This window comes from Rhinopithecus bieti, unplaced genomic scaffold (genome assembly GCF_001698545.2).
Source record: "Rhinopithecus bieti isolate Rb0 unplaced genomic scaffold, ASM169854v2 scaffold_10548, whole genome shotgun sequence".
NCBI lineage: Eukaryota > Metazoa > Chordata > Mammalia > Primates > Cercopithecidae > Rhinopithecus > Rhinopithecus bieti.
The window spans coordinates 1477810-1485659 of NW_016806834.1; the positions used below are offsets into that span (position 1 = coordinate 1477810).

A 7850-nucleotide genomic window follows, 5' to 3' on the forward strand; every position below is an offset into this window, starting at 1 on the left:
CCCGCCGGGGAAAAAAAGAAAAACCCCACAAAAAAAAAAAAAAAAAAAAAAAAAAAAAAAAAAAAAAAAAAATTAAAAAAAAAAGGTAATCTGTGTAATTGCATGTGGCAGAGAAAAGTGCCCTTGTGAAGCAGGGGTGTTAGATTAAATAAATAAAAATACAGGACATGCAGCTTAATTAGAATTTCACATAAATGAGGAATCATTTGTTGGTACAAATATGACCCAAATATTTCATTAAATATACTAACATTTTGGTTTTTTGAGGCAGAGTCTCTCCCTGTTGCCCAGGCTGGAGTGCAGTGGCATGATCTTGGCTCACTACAACGTCTGCCTCTCGGGTTCAAGCAATTCTCCTGCCTCCACCTCCCGAGTAGCTGGGATTATAGGCGCCTGCCATCATGCCTGGCTAACTTTTTGTATTTTTAGTAGAGCTAGGGTTTCACCATGTTGGCCAGGCTGGTCTCAAACTCCTGACCTCGTGATCCGCCCGCCTTGGCCTCCCCAAGTGCTGGGATTACAGGCGTGAGCCACAGCCTGTAATTATTATTTTTTGTTTATCTGAAATTATAGTTTAACAGTGTGTCCTGTATTTCACCTGACAACCCCAAAATGGAACTCAGTCTCAGCATGGTGGCTAAAAGCAAAGCTTCTGGAGCCAGACTTCTTAGAGTTGGGATTCTGGTCGTCTGTGTGACCTTGGACAACTATTCTGTGCTCAGTTTCCTAATCATCAACAAACACATAACAGTGTTTATGTTATAGGTTGTTGTGAGAATTAAATAAATATAGTGCATACAAAGTACTTAGAAGAGTTCTGGGCACAGCGCCGTTAAGTAGACATGTCACAATGTTATCTAATATATAACAATAAGTATTCTTACATGGTAACTGTTACTGTTACTATTACCTGCCCAAGAATTCGGATCTTGGCTCGCTTCCGAAACTTTTCTTGCCAATCCCCAAAATGGCCACAAGAGGGCGCCAGCAGCCACTAAGCGTCTCGAGTCCCCTAGTGGCCCCTTGAGGTCTCTGGCTCCAGCCCAACATATCAAGGGGCTGTCTTAGCCCACTTGGGAAGTGCAGCCTCCTGAGGACGCCAGGTTCCTGGGTGGACTTGGTATGCAAGTAGCATCAGGGGAAGAGCCTCAGGTATATACCTACTCAGGGGAGCTGCCGAGGCTGACCTCGGACACATGCAGGAGACTGGGTGACCGCAGTTAGGCTGGGTAAACATGGTACTGCAGCTCCGCAGCTGGGGTCCCCCTGGCCCTTGGCTTTCTGTGCACTTCAGAGTTTCTTCTGGCTACCTGCCCAGCAGACTTAGAGGGAACTGAAGGAATCGTGAGGCCTCCTGTTTCCTCAAGCCAAACCTCTCCAAGGGACTCCTGGCCGGCCTGCCAGGTTGAACTCTGAATTTGAAGGCCAACAGAGGCTCAGTCACATGGCAGAAGCGAAGTTCTTGCCTGTGAGGAGTGTGTGTGTGATGCCTTCACAATCGCTGCGCTGAAACCTGCTGCAATCTCATTCCTCTCCCTAGGTTTTGTTTTGTTCAACTTCAGGGCCGGACTGCAGTTGTTTACAGATGTACTGATCACCTTCCATCCCCATGTTGTACATTTTAGAATTGCAGAGTTGGAGAAAATCTTAGAGAGGATCTAATCTACCACCTTTTCTTTTCTTTTTCTTTTCTTTTCTTTTTTTTTTTTGAGGCAGAGTCTCACTCTGTGGCCCAGGCTGGAGTGCAGTGGTATGATCTCGGCTCATCGCAACCTCCGACTCCCTCGTTCAAGCAATTCTCCTGCCTCAGCCTCCCAAGTAGCTGGGATTACAGGCATGCACCACCATGCCCAGATAATTTTTGTATTTTTAATAGAGATGGGGTTTCACTATGTTGGCCAGGCTGGTCCCAAACTCCTGACCTCAGGTGATCCACCCACCTTGGCCTCCCAAAGCGCTGGGATTATAGGCATGAGCCACCGCACCCAGCCTTTTATTTATTTATTTTTGAGACAGAGTCTCGCTCTGCTACTCAGGCTGGAGGGCAGTGGCATGATCTCAGCTCACTGCAACAAACCTCCCCCTCCTAGGTTCAAGCAATTCTCCTGCCTCAGCCTCCCAAGTAGCTGGGACTACAGACAGGCATGTGCCACCATGCCTAGCTAAATTTTGTATTTTTAGTAGAGATGAGGTTTCACCATGTTGGGCAAGCTGGTCTTGAACTCCTGACTGCAGGTGATCCACCCACCTCGGCCTCCCAAAGTGCTGGGATTACAGGCATGAGCCACCGGGCCTGGTCCCTACATTGCTTTTCTGCAAATACTTTCCATTGCCTGATTTCAGAATACATAGAAACTCCTCTTGGCTATTTTACCTTTTGTTAGGAAATGTTTCCTCCCGAAACTCCTGGCCCCTGAATCTCCATTAGGTACTAGCTAGGCTCTGTTTCTTACTCAAATAGGTTTCAGTGTTTACAGTTCCACCTGACCTGAAAAAACCCACCTTCCACATTTGGGATCCATGTATGCTTGCCTATCCACAAAGCCAGGCCAGATATCTAAACTATGGGCTGAAGGCCTGGAGATGGCCTGTCCTCTCCTTGGGACACCTCAGCAGCCCATACAGAGGAAGTGAGTCACTGCAAGGCAGGCGGCACTTGGGGCACTGTGGGCGTGGCCATGCCAGCCTGCGTGCTGGGGGATGGGTTGGAAGGGTGGTGATCACAGTCTCCGGTCCAGCCAAGGCAAGCGGTGTGTGTCTCGTCAGGCATGTTGACAGAGCTGGTCGCATCATCCCAATGCTGGATGAGGCCCAGTTTCCCCTTCTCCATCCACCTTCTCTTTTGTCTCCTGGGGGAGGAATATACCCTCTTTTTTTTTTTGAGACGGAGTCTCGCTCTGTCGCCCGGGCTGGAGTGCAGTGGCCGGACTACAGGCGCCCGCCACCGCGCCCGGCTAGTTTTTTGTATTTTTTAGTAGAGACGGGGTTTCACCATGTTAGCCAGGATGGTCTCGATCTCCTGACCTCCTGATCCGCCCGTCTTGGCCTCCCAAAGTGCTGGGATTACAGGCTTGAGCCACCGCGCCCGGCCAAGAATATACCCTCTTATCTTTATTTCTCAGGCCCTGGTTATCCGACTTCAGCCCCAGAACTTCCCCTCCCCACTGCTATCTTAAAAAAAAAAAAAAAAAAGTTAACCAGTCTTCAGTTCTCCTGAGGAAGCATTTCAAAAGTCTGGTGGGGACTACAGGAAAGCTTGGCACTTAGGAAAACCACAAGAGAGGGAATCAGGACTAAAAGAAGGAAGATGAGTAGGACGGAGGTGTGGAGAGTGTTAGAGAGAGACCAGAAGGTGAGCTGCGGCCCAAAGAGCCCTGGAACTGTGCTGGAAAAAAGGTGTGTAGGTAGCAGATAAGGATTCTGGGGAGAGCACTGAAGAAAGGAAGAGGGAACTTTGGAATTAGAAGAATGAAGGAGGAGAGTTCCAATGGGGTAGAAAGAGACAATTGGGATGCAAGGTGGCTCACGCCTGTAATCCCAGCACTTTGAAAGGCCAAGGAGGGTGGATGGCTTGAGCTCAGGAGTTCACGACTAGCGTGAGTGACATGGTGAAATCTCATGTCTCTACCAAAAATACAAAAACTAGCCGGGCGTGGTGGTGCCGCCTGTGGTCCCTGCTACTTGGGAGGCTGAGGTGGAGGATAGCTTGAGCCTGGAAGGTTGAGGCTGCAGTGACAGAGTGAGACCTCATCTCCAAAGGAAAAAAAAAAAAAGAAAGGAAAGAAAGATACAATGGAAGACATGCTAATAAGGGAGGGAGGAGAAAATGTGGCTGGAGGGGTTGCTGGAAACTGGGAAATCAGGCAGGCCTGGGGCTTAGAAAAGCCTGGAGAAGGCCGGGCGTGGTGGCTCACGCCAGTAATCCCAGCACTTTGGGAGGCCGAGGCAGGCGGATCACAAGGTCAGGAGAACGAGACCACGGTGAAACCCCGTCTCTACTAAAAATACAAAAAATTAGCCGGGTGAGGTGGCGGGCGCCTGTAGTCCCAGCTACTCAGGAGGCTGAGGTAGGAGAATGGCGTGAACCCAGGAGGCGGAGCTTGCAGTGAGCCGAGATCGAGCCACTGCACTCCAGCCTGGCGACAGAGCGAGACTCCGTCTCCAAAAAAAAAAAAAAAAAAAAAAAGCCTGGAGAAGCCCTCAGCTCAGAGTGGGTTAGGGGCCACCACTCCCATCTTTCCCATGGTGTGCCTGGGCTGCGTATCCCCGTGAAAAGAGAGGCAGAACAAACGGGTCGGACAGCCTCTGCCTCCTTACTCTCCAGAAAGGGCCTGAGATGAGGGATGGGCCCTCCAACAGGATTAGTGGGGGTTGCACTCCTTCCTACCAGGACTTGACCAGATAAACGGGAAACAAGCTAGTGTCAGAGGCTCTGATTGCGACAGCGTAAAAAAGGCAACACTTCATCTAGGTTAGAAATTTGACAAAAGTACCTCTCCATGGAGTAAGCTGCAGCTCTCCCTGTATAGGAGCCCTCAAATACATCTTAGTCATCATTCGTTCACGTTAGGAGTTAAGACCAGCTTTCTAGGGAAAACATGTTGCATCTTCCAACAGTAATTACTTCCGAAACAGTAATTTTACCACACAAGGGGAAAACTTTTTTTCTTTTTAAATTTATAAAGGAGATGGGGGATCTCGCTATATTAATCAGGCTGGTCTTGAACTCCTGACCTCAAGTGATCTGCCTGCCTCGGCCTCCCCAGGTGCTGGGATTACAGGCATGAGCCACTGCGCCAGGCCAAGGGGAGAGCACTTTTATTTTATTTTCCTGAGAGGGAGTCTCGCTCTGTCGCCCAGGCTGGAGTGCAGCAGCGAGATCTGGGCGCACTGCAAACTCCACCTCCAGGGTTCAAGCTATTCTCATGCTTCAGCCTCCCAAGTAACTGGGATTACAAGTGCGTGCCACCGTGCCCGACTAATTTTTGTATTTTTAGTAGATACGGGGTTTCACCATGTTGGCCAGGCTGGTCTCGAACGCCTGACCTCAGATGATCTGCCCGCCTCAGCCTCCCAAAGTGCTGGGATCACAGGCGTGAGCCACCACGCCCGTCCGGGAAACACTTTTTAACACGAAATCGAATACGGATAAATGTGGTGTCATTTGAAAACTCAAATACATTTTACAAAACAAAAGTTGAGGTGGCTCTTTGAGACAGGGCCCTCGGGTGTGCGCACGTTCGGGTTTGCTTTTCCTTGCCACCGGGGTAGGTCCCGCAGCACCTGGGTGGAAAGTCCGCGGCTTTTACGGCGGGGTAGGCGAGGGTCGCCCGAGGGGTTGCAGGCTCTGACTGGGTCTCGAGGCTCGGCTGCTTCGGTCTGCCCTGGAGAGGTTTTCAGCTTCGGCGCGAGGCACTTGGGCAGGACCCCCGGGCTGCGCCCTCCTCCGCCCGCGCCCCGTGGGGCTGGAAGTGGGAATGTGCCCACTCCGGCGGGGACCGGGGGCCGCACAGCAGTTGGGGGTGGGTGGGGCTGGGTAGGAGTGAGGGGCAGGAATGCCGCCGCTCGNTGGCGCCGCGGTGTCCGCGGCAGCGCCGCCCCGAGCCGGAGGAGCCCTCCTGGGCAACAGGTAGGGCGGGAGGTGGGGACGCGGGGGCTGCGGGCGACGGGGCCGAGCCGCAGGCGCCCCTTTGTTGGAGAGTGGAGGAGCTTGGTGACCATTGGCGCGAGAGCCTCCACTCTGGCAGCGGTCCGCGGGGTTGCCCCCGCCTGGACGCGTCCTGTGGCTCGGGTGGGAGGAGAGGGGAGGGCCCTGCCCCGTTTTCTTCCTACTGGCCCACCGTGCCCACCTCGTAGGCGAGGTCAGAGCTTCCATGTGCTTAACGGGAAACAGGAAGGAGCGGCCCAGAGCGCCTGCCCCGGCCCGGCAGGGCTAAGGCATACCGTTATGAGGTGTGGATGGCTGGCAAGGGAGCTCCTGGTGGAACTGGCTTTCTGGGCCGTAGCTTGTTAATCACCAGAGGCCCGTGGCAAGTGGGTTAACTGCAGGTGTTAGAGCACTCATCTTTAGCCTTCAGTTGGAGTTTCTCCCTCCCTAAGCCCGGCTCCTGGCATCAAAATCTGGTTTCAGTCACCTGAGTTGCCAGGCCCAGGTTCAGGGGGTTCTGAGGATCGTGACGAATGCAGTGCACCCCTGTTCCTGGAGAACTGAGTGCCAGCAGGCCTCCAGCAGACAGTCACCCCCATATCTGTGCTGGGGCAGGGGTGGGTGGGGGTTGCTGCCCCATACCGGAGTCGGGGTGACCGCACCTGGGTGTGAGTGGCTGCACATGTAAAGGGGCTCCTAAGGGTAAGGACTTGTCTGCAGCCCTGGCCCTGAGGACCTGGCCCTGACCATACCATGATCTGCACAGTCTGTGTTCCAGAGAGAGATCCTTTTCTCCCCTGGGCCCCCACTCCCCTCACTGGGGCCTCTGGCCAGATTTTCCCCTGGGAGGAAGGGCCTCCTTTTTCCCCTGTCACTGGCCACAGGCTGGCTGATCCTTCACTGTGTCCTTCAGCACCCCTGGGGCCATAGTCTCCTGCAGTGTTTGGGTCTGTGGAGCCCTTTGGTGGGACTTTCCAGACAAGCTGTAGGCCAGATGGGGCTGAGGACTGCTGTTCTGACCGCCTTTCACCCACCTCTTCTTACAATCTGGCTTATTTTGAGGCCCATCCTGCAGCCTGGAGGGATAACACACCTCTCCTTGGCTCCATCCGTGGCTTGTCAACTTCTAGTTCATGACCTCCTGCTGTTGCCTGAAAAAAAAGTTTTCAACAAGGAAGAGACTATTCAGGACTTCTTCAGTGGAAGCAGGGAGCCAGTGGGACCTTTGTCACTCCTCTCTTGTCAACAACCCCTTTCTATTTTCCTCAGTTATTCCTCCAAACTGTGAGAGCCAGTCAGACTGACCACATGGAGTCAGAGAGAATTCCTTCCTCTCAGGCCCAAACAGCTGCCCTCTCAGTCCTTTGGATCTACAAACTCCCGTGGGGACCCTCTGCACCTTTCATCCACCTAGAGGGGTCTTGTGGGGATGTCAGTCAGAGCTGGGGCAAAGGTTGGGGCTGGGCAGAGTCCTGCTCAAGTTCCTGTTAATCCAATGCCAGTTAAATCCCTGCTCTTCTGGCCCCTCTCCAGCCTGTGCCTCAGAAAGTGGCATCTGTGCCTCTAAGGCAGGTGTGTGTGTGAGAGAGCGTAGACAGATACCATGTCTCTTCATGTGTATGGGGGAAGTCTGGGTGGAAAAGTGTTTGTAGATGTGATTTTCTCCACAAGAAGTCAAGTAACTGCCCTGAAGGCCCAGCAGGCCTGGAAAAACAGTGTTGTCTCCCTACCCTGTGTAAACTTCACCTTTTCTTGCCCCAGCCTGTTGTTTATGGGGTCTTGCTTGGATCCGTATGCTGGTGCTAAGAGGCCTCCCCAGCACTGCCACAGGGACCCAACTCTTTGGTTCTGTGGGGATGTGTAAGTGAGGCCGGCCAGGCCCCTGCTGCCCTCCCCTCCCCTCATGTTGAGTCAGAGGTCCTGACCCTGCTGAATCTGGGGCCTCCCTGCTGGGGAGAGGGGGGTAGTGCCTCTCTGCTAATGGAGGTACAGGACCACCAGGGAGGGCTGTGGTCATGGGAAGCCTGCAACCTTGGTGTAAAAGCCCCCATTAATCTGCATTTCCCAAGTCTTCCACTCTCCCTGCTTGGGGTGGAAGAGGACAGGTGCTATCTCATCTTGGGGATGAGGAAGTTGCACTGCCCAGGTGTCTGCCCTTGACCATGCTCTAGTGCCTACTTTGCCTGCCCCCTACCCCGGCCCC

General features: G+C 52.9%; 2 protein-coding genes across 2 annotated transcripts in view; one reads left to right on the plus strand and one right to left on the minus strand.

Annotated features, from left to right (window-relative positions):
* ANXA9 (annexin A9) overlaps positions 1-7850 on the minus strand; it is a 27756-nt gene that overhangs the window by 19281 nt on the left and 625 nt on the right. The window contains exon 2 of the mRNA XM_017877764.1: positions 6682-6798. The gene's annotated coding sequence lies outside the window, so the exon portion shown is untranslated. The remainder of the gene's footprint in view (positions 1-6681; positions 6799-7850) is intronic.
* Positions 5576-7850, plus strand: part of CERS2 (ceramide synthase 2) — a 9671-nt gene continuing 7396 nt past the window's right edge. The window contains exon 1 of the mRNA XM_017877762.1: positions 5576-5629. The gene's annotated coding sequence lies outside the window, so the exon portion shown is untranslated. The remainder of the gene's footprint in view (positions 5630-7850) is intronic.